The sequence below is a fragment of the Arachis ipaensis genome, chromosome B8 (genome assembly GCF_059453495.1).
Source record: "Arachis ipaensis isolate K30076 ecotype BB chromosome B8, ASM5945349v1, whole genome shotgun sequence".
Classification (NCBI taxonomy): domain Eukaryota; kingdom Viridiplantae; phylum Streptophyta; class Magnoliopsida; order Fabales; family Fabaceae; genus Arachis; species Arachis ipaensis.
Window position 1 is genome coordinate 62,747,574 of NC_142443.1, and position 7,186 is coordinate 62,754,759.

The 7,186-nt window shown below is 36.1% G+C and overlaps 1 non-coding gene across 1 annotated transcript; it reads right to left on the reverse strand.

Moving 5' to 3' along the window:
• Positions 1–4,583: 4,583 nt before the first annotated feature.
• LOC148548325 (small nucleolar RNA R71) lies at positions 4,584–4,691 on the reverse strand. Its single transcript, XR_015897948.1, has one exon. It is a non-coding gene; the product is annotated as a small nucleolar RNA R71 (small nucleolar RNA).
• Positions 4,692–7,186: the final 2,495 nt, after the last annotated feature.

Here is a 7,186-nt window from a genome sequence, read left to right on the forward strand (position 1 = left end):
TTGGCACCAACGTCCACACCAGGAAATCATGCTTGCTGCCATGAAAAGTTAGGGGCAAAGTTAGACCCCTAACTTTGACCCTAACGTTGAGACCAACTTTGGCTAACTTCATTTCCGGTTCAATTGGTTCACTTCGGTTCTTCTTCAATCTTCAAAGAGCAATCAACCAATGCCTCTTTCAACCCAATTCCACCAAGAACAAAGGCCCAACTCAAGGCTTGAAGATCATTTTGGAAAGTGTATAAATAGGATAGAATTCAAGTTATTAGGGGAGCTTTCCTTTTAGAATTTTCATAAGAGTTTTTGGGAAGCTTTTGTCACTGAGTGAACTTTAATTTCTTGTTTTCATTTGCTTTCAATTTCATTTTACTTTTGTCTTGGATCTTGGATTGGAGAATTGAAGAAATTCTGTTTCAATCTCAATCTTGGATCTCTCTGTTTATTTACTGCTTAATTGAATTCCATTTCCGGTTCATTGTTCATCATCTCTTTTCTTTGCAATTTACAATTTCCTTGCTATTGTTCTTGTTGGATCTAGGAAGGCATTGAGATCTAGACTTAGTTTTCTAGTCTCTGGGTCCTGAGATCTGAATTTCTCATTTCAATTCCCTGTTTATTGCTTTTTCTGTTCATTCACTTTACTGCTTCAATTCCGGTTCAATCCCAATTCCCTTTTACTCTTCTGTTTGATGCAATTTAATTTTTCCTTGTTTAATTTCTGCAAATCCACATCCCAATCCCCTTTACATTTCAAGCAATTTACATTCCTTGCACTTTAAGATTCCGCAATTTACATTTCTTGCACTTTAAGTTTCTGCCATTTAATTTCTTGTTCTTTAAGTTTCAGCAATTTAATTCTTGTTCTATTTACTTCAATGCAATTTACATTCTGCAAGTCACACAATCATCAACCAAATCTTGATTCGCTTGACTAAATCAACCACTAAACTAAAATTGCTCAATCCTTCAATCCCTGTGGGATCGACCTCACTCCCGTGAGTTTTTATTACTTGATACGACCCGGTACACTTGCCGGTTGGTTTTGTGATGTTTTGTGAGAGATTCGTTTCTCACCAAAATATCTCATCAATCACGTTTTGGGGGCTGGGCATTCGGCCATGCCTGGACCATTATCACTTATGTATTTTCAACGGTGGAGTTTCTACACCCCATAGATTAAGGTGTGGAGCTCTGCTGTTCCTCATGAATTAATGCAAAGTACTATTGTTTTTCTATTCAACTCAAGCTTATTCTTATTCTAAGATATTCATTCTCATACAAGAACATGATGAATGTGATGATCAAGTGATACTCATCACCATTCTCACTTATGAACGCGTGCCTGACAAACACTTCCGTTCTACATGAAAACAAGCTTGAATGCATATCTCTTGGATTCCTGGTCCATGCGTTTGATTGTCTCTCCTGACAACAGAGCCTTCAATTCCTTGAGATCAGAGTCTTCGTGGTATAAGCTATAATCAATTGGCAGCATTCTTGAGATCCAGAAAGTCTAAACCTTGTCTGTGGTATTTCGAGTAGGATCTGGGATGGGATAACTGTGACGAGCTTCAAACTTGTGAGTGTTGCGCATAGTGACAGACGCAAAAGGATCAATGGATCCTATTCCAACATGAGTGAGAACCGACAGATGATTAGCCGTGCGGTGACAGCGCATTTGGACCATTTTCACTGAGAGGACAGACGGTAGCCATTGACAACGGTGATCCCCCCAACATACAGCTTGCCATGGAAAGGAGTATGAATAACTGAATGAAGACAGTAGGAAAGCAGAGATTCAGAAGAACAAGCATCTCCATACGCTTATCTGAAATCCCACCAATGAATTACATAAGTATTTTTTCTATCTTATTTTATATTTTATTTATATTTTAATTATCAAAACCTCATAACCATTTGAATCTGCCTTACTGAGATTTACAAGATGACCATAGCTTGCTTCAAGCTGACAATCTCCGTGGGATCGACCCTTACTCACGTAAGGTATTACTTGGACGACCCAGTGCACTTGCTGGTCAGTTACACGGAATTGTGAAGAAGTCTTGAGATCACGTTCTCCCACACTAGGTTTTTGGCGCTATAGCTAGGGAATGAATAATCACGATTTCGCGTACCAAGTTTCTGGCGCCGTTGCCGGGGATTGTTCGAGTTTGGACAACTAACGATTCATCTTATTGCTCAGATTAGGTAATCTTATTTTATTTTATTTTTATTTTTTTTCGAAAAAAATTTTCAAAAAAAATTATAAATAAATTATTATATGTCTTCAAAATTTTTAAGAACGAATTCTAGAATTTTATGATGATCTTTTGAAGTCTGGCTGGCTGTGAAGCCATGTCTAATCTTTTGGATTGAGGTTTCAACTTATCATCACAAGAGCTTGTTGATTTCTATCAATCTTGCTGTTGAATGTAATGATCTGCTAAAGCTTGGTTGGCCATTGGCCATGTCTAGTATTTTGGACCGAAGCTTTCACTAAAAGCTTGGCTGGCTAGTAAGCCATGTCTAATTCCTAGACCGGAGTTTTAGACTAACATTGCACGATTCCTGGAACTCTCATTAAGAATTTTGAATTCCTTGTTTTCTTTTCCCAAATAATTTTCGAAAAATCCAAAAAAATTAATAAAATCATAAAAACCAAAAAAATTTTGTGTTTCATCTTTGAGTAGAGTGTCAAATTTTAAGTTTGGTGTCAATTGCATATTTTGTATTTTCTTTTAATTTTCGAAGAACACGTGCATTGAGTTTTGTTCTTCATAATCTTCAAGTTGTTCTTGATGATTTTCCTTATTTGATCTTTGCATTTTCTTGTTTTGTGTCTTTTCTTGTTTTTCATATGCATTTTCAATTTGTTAGTATCTAAACATTGAAAATTTCTAAGTTTGGTGTCTTGCATGTGTATTCTTTTCTTAAAAATTTTCAAAAACATGTTCTTGATGTTCATCTTGACATTCAAAGTGTTCTTGGTGTTCATTTTGAAATTCGAAGTGTTCTTGCATATTTTTCTTGTTTTGATTCATAATTTTCATGTTTTGAGTCATTTTGTTGTTTTTCTCTTTCTTCATTAAAAATTCAAAAATTAAAAAAATATCTTTCCCTTATTCTTCTCATAAATTTCGAATATTTGAGTTGACTTGGTCAAAAATTTTTAAAAACTTAGTTGTTTCTTATGAGTCAAGTTAAATTTTCAATTTAAAAATCCTATCTTTTCAAAACCTTTTCAAAAATCAAATCTTTTTCATTTTTCTTTCATTTTTTTGGAAATTTTAAAAATTGATTTTCAAAATCTTTTTCTTATTTTTATCCCATATTTTCCAAAATCTTTACTAACAATTAATGTGATTGATTCAAAATTTTAAGTTATTACTTGCCTATTAAGAAAGGTTCAATCTTTAATTTTAGAATCATATCTTTTTGTTTCTTGTTAGTCAAGTAATCAACTTTAATTTCAAAAATCAAATCTTTTTAAATTTCTTTTTCAAATCTTTTTCAAAATAAATTTCAATCATATCTTTTTTAAAACTTAATTTCAAAATCTTTTCTAACTTCTTATCTTTTCAAAATTGATTTTCAAATCTTTTTCAATTAACTACTTGACTTTTTGTTTGATTTTAAAAATTCTTATCTTTTTTTTAAACTATCTAACTACTTTCCTCTCTCTGGTTTTCGAAAATCACTAACCACTTTCTCAAAAATCTTTTTAATTAAATAATTTATTTAGTTTTCAAATTTTATTTTGTTTCTCTTTTTAATTTTTGAATTATAACTGATTTTTTAAATAAAAACAAAAATATTTTCCTTCTCTTTTTAATTATTTTCGAAAAGCCCTCCCTCTCATCTCTCTCTATTTATTTATTTATCTACTAACACTTCTCTTCTACTCATAATTCGAACCCCCTCTTCTTCTCTGTGTTCAAATTTTTCTCTTCTCATTTTTTTATTGTTCTCTTCTTCTACTCACATAAAGGAATTTCTATACTGTGACATAGAGGATTCTATATTTTCTTTGTTCTATTCTCTTTCATATGAGCAGGAACAAGAATAATGGCATTCTTGTTGAAGCTGATCCTGAACCTGAAATGACTCTTAAGAGGAAACTAAGAGAAGCTAAAGCACAATACTCTGAAGAGGACCTAACTGAAATTTTCGAAATAGAGAAAACAGCTATGGTCGAACCCAACAACAATAATGCAAGGAAGGTGCTTGGTGATTTCACTACACCAACTTCCAATTTCTATGGAAAAAGCATCTCAATTCCTGCCATTGGAGCAAACAACTTTGAGCTTAAGCCTCAATTAGTTTCTCTAATGCAACAGAATTGCAAGTTTCATGGACTTCCATTGGAAGATCCTCATCAGTTCTTAGCTGAATTCTTGCAAATCTGTGACACTGTCAAGACCAATGGAGTTGATCCCGAGGTCTACAGGCTTATGCTTTTCCCTTTTGCTGTAAGAGACAGAGCTAGAACATGGTTGGATTCACAACCTAAGGAAAGCCTGAACTCTTGGGAAAAGCTGGTCAGTGCTTTCCTAGCCAAATTCTTTCCACCTCAAAAGATGAGCAAGCTTAGAGTGGAAATCTAAAGCTTCAGACAGAAGGAAGGTGAGTCCCTCTATGAAGCTTGGGAAAGATATAAGAAATTGATCAAAAGGTGTCCTACTGACATGCTTCCAGAATGGAGCATCATATGTATATTCTATGATGATCTGTCTGAGTTGTCAAAAATGTCATTAGACCATTCTGCAGGAGGATCTCTTCATCTAAAAACCCTTACAGAAGCTCAGGAACTCATTGAAATGGTTGCAAATAACCAGTTCATGTACACCTCTGAGAGGAATCCTGTGAACAATGGGACGCCTCAGAAGAAGGGAGTTCTTGAAATTGATACTCTGAATGCCATATTGGCTCAGAATAAAATATTGACTCAGCAAGTCAATATGATTTCTCAGTCTGAATGAATTGCAAGCTGCATCCATGGTGCACGAAATTGTGATCCCTGGTAATGGCTCCAGAAACTTAGTGCTCTAATCTTAATTCATGATTTGTCACAACTTCGATACAACTAACCAGCAAGTGCACTGGGTTGTCCAAGTAATAAAACCTTACGTGAGTAAGGGTCGATCCCACGGAGATTGTCGGCTTGAAGCAAGCTATGGTCACCTTGTAAATCTCAGTCAGGCGGATATCAAATGGTTATGGAGTTTTCGAATAATAATAATAAATAAAAAGAAAATAAAGATAGAAATACTTATGTAATTCATTGGTGAGAATTTCAAATAAGTGTATAGAGATGCTTTCGTTCCTCTGAACCTCTGCTTTCCTAATGTCTTCATCCAATCCTTCCTACTCCTTTCCATGGCAAGCTTTATATAGGGCATCACCATTGTCAATGGCTACATCCCATCCTCTCTGTGAAAAAGGTCCAAATGCTCTGTCACGGCACGGCTAATCATCTGGAGGTTCTCGATCATATTGGAATAGGGTTCACCCTCCTTTTGCGTCTGTCACTACGCCCAGCACTCGCGAGTTTGAAGTTCGTCACATCCATCCCTTCCCAGATCCTACTCGGAATACCACAGACAAGGTTTAGACTTTCCGGATCTTAGGAATGGCCATCCATAGGTTCTAACTTATACCACGAAGATTCTAATATCTCGGACTCGGTCCTCTGTATTAGATATCTAAGAGATACTCATTCTAGCTTATTTGCATGTAGAACGGAAGTGTTTGTCAGGCACGCATTCATAAGTGAGAATGATGATGAGCGTCACATAATCATCACATTCATCATGTTCTTGGGTGCGAATGGATATCTTAGAAGCGGAATAAGTTGAATTGAATATAAAACAGTAGTACATTGCATTAAATCATGAGGAACAACAGAGCTCCACACCTTAATCTATGGAGTGCAGAAACTCTACCGTTGAAAAATACATAAGTGAAAGGTTCAGGCCTGGCCGAATGGCCAGCCCCCATAATCTAAGAACTAGACGTCCCAAGATGTCAAATACAATAGTAAAAGGTCCTATTTATACTAAACTAGTTACTAGGGTTTACAAAAGTAAGTAATTGATGCATAAATCCACTTCCGGGGCCCACTTGGTGTGTGCTTGGACTGAGCTTGAAGTTTACACGTGCAGAGGCTTCTTTTGGAGTTGAACGCCAAGTTGTAACGTGTTTTTGGCGTTCAACTCTGGTTCGTGACGTGTTCCTGGCATTTAACTCCAAACTGCAGCGTAGAACTGGCGTTCAACGCCCTTTTGGAAAGCCCTGGATGTCTACTTTCCAACGCAATTGGAAGCGTGCCATTTCGAGTTCTGTAGCTCCAGAAAATCCACTTTTAGTGCAGGGAGATCAGAATCCAACAGCATCAGCAGTCCTTCTTCAACCTCTGAATCTGATTTTTGCTCAAGTCCCTCAATTTCAGCCAGAAAATACCTGAAATCACAGAAAAATACACAAACTCATAGTAAAGTCCAGAAATGTGAATTTAACATAAAAACTAATAAAAACATCCCTAAAAGTAACTAGATCCTACTAAAAACATACTAAAAACAATGCCAAAAAGCGTATAAATTATCCGCTCATCACAACACCAAACTTAAATTGTTGCTTGTCTCCAAGCAACTGAAAATCAAATAGGATAAAAAGAAGATAATATACTATAAATTCCAAACTATCAATGAAACATAGCTCCAATCAGATGAGCGGGACTTGTAGCTTTTTGCCTCTTGAATAGTTTTGGCATCTCACTTTATCCATTGAGGTTCAGAATGATTGGCATCTATAGGAACTCAGAGTTTAGATAGTGTTAGTGATTCTCCTAGTTCAGTATGTTGATTCTTGAACACAGATACTTTATGAGTCTTGGCCGTGGCCCTAAGCACTTTGTTTTCCAGTATTACCACCGGATACATAAATGCCACAGACACATAACTGGGTGAACCTTTTCAGATTGTGACTCAGCTTTGCTAAAGTCCCCAATTAGAGGTGTCCAGGGTTCTTAAGCACACTCTTCTTTTGCTTTGGACCTTGACTTTAACCGCTCAGTCTCAAGTTTTCACTTGACACCTTCACGCCACAAGCACACGGTTAGGGACAGCTTGATTTAGTCGCTTAGGCCAGGATTTTATTCCTTTAGGCCCTCCTATCCACTGATGCTCAA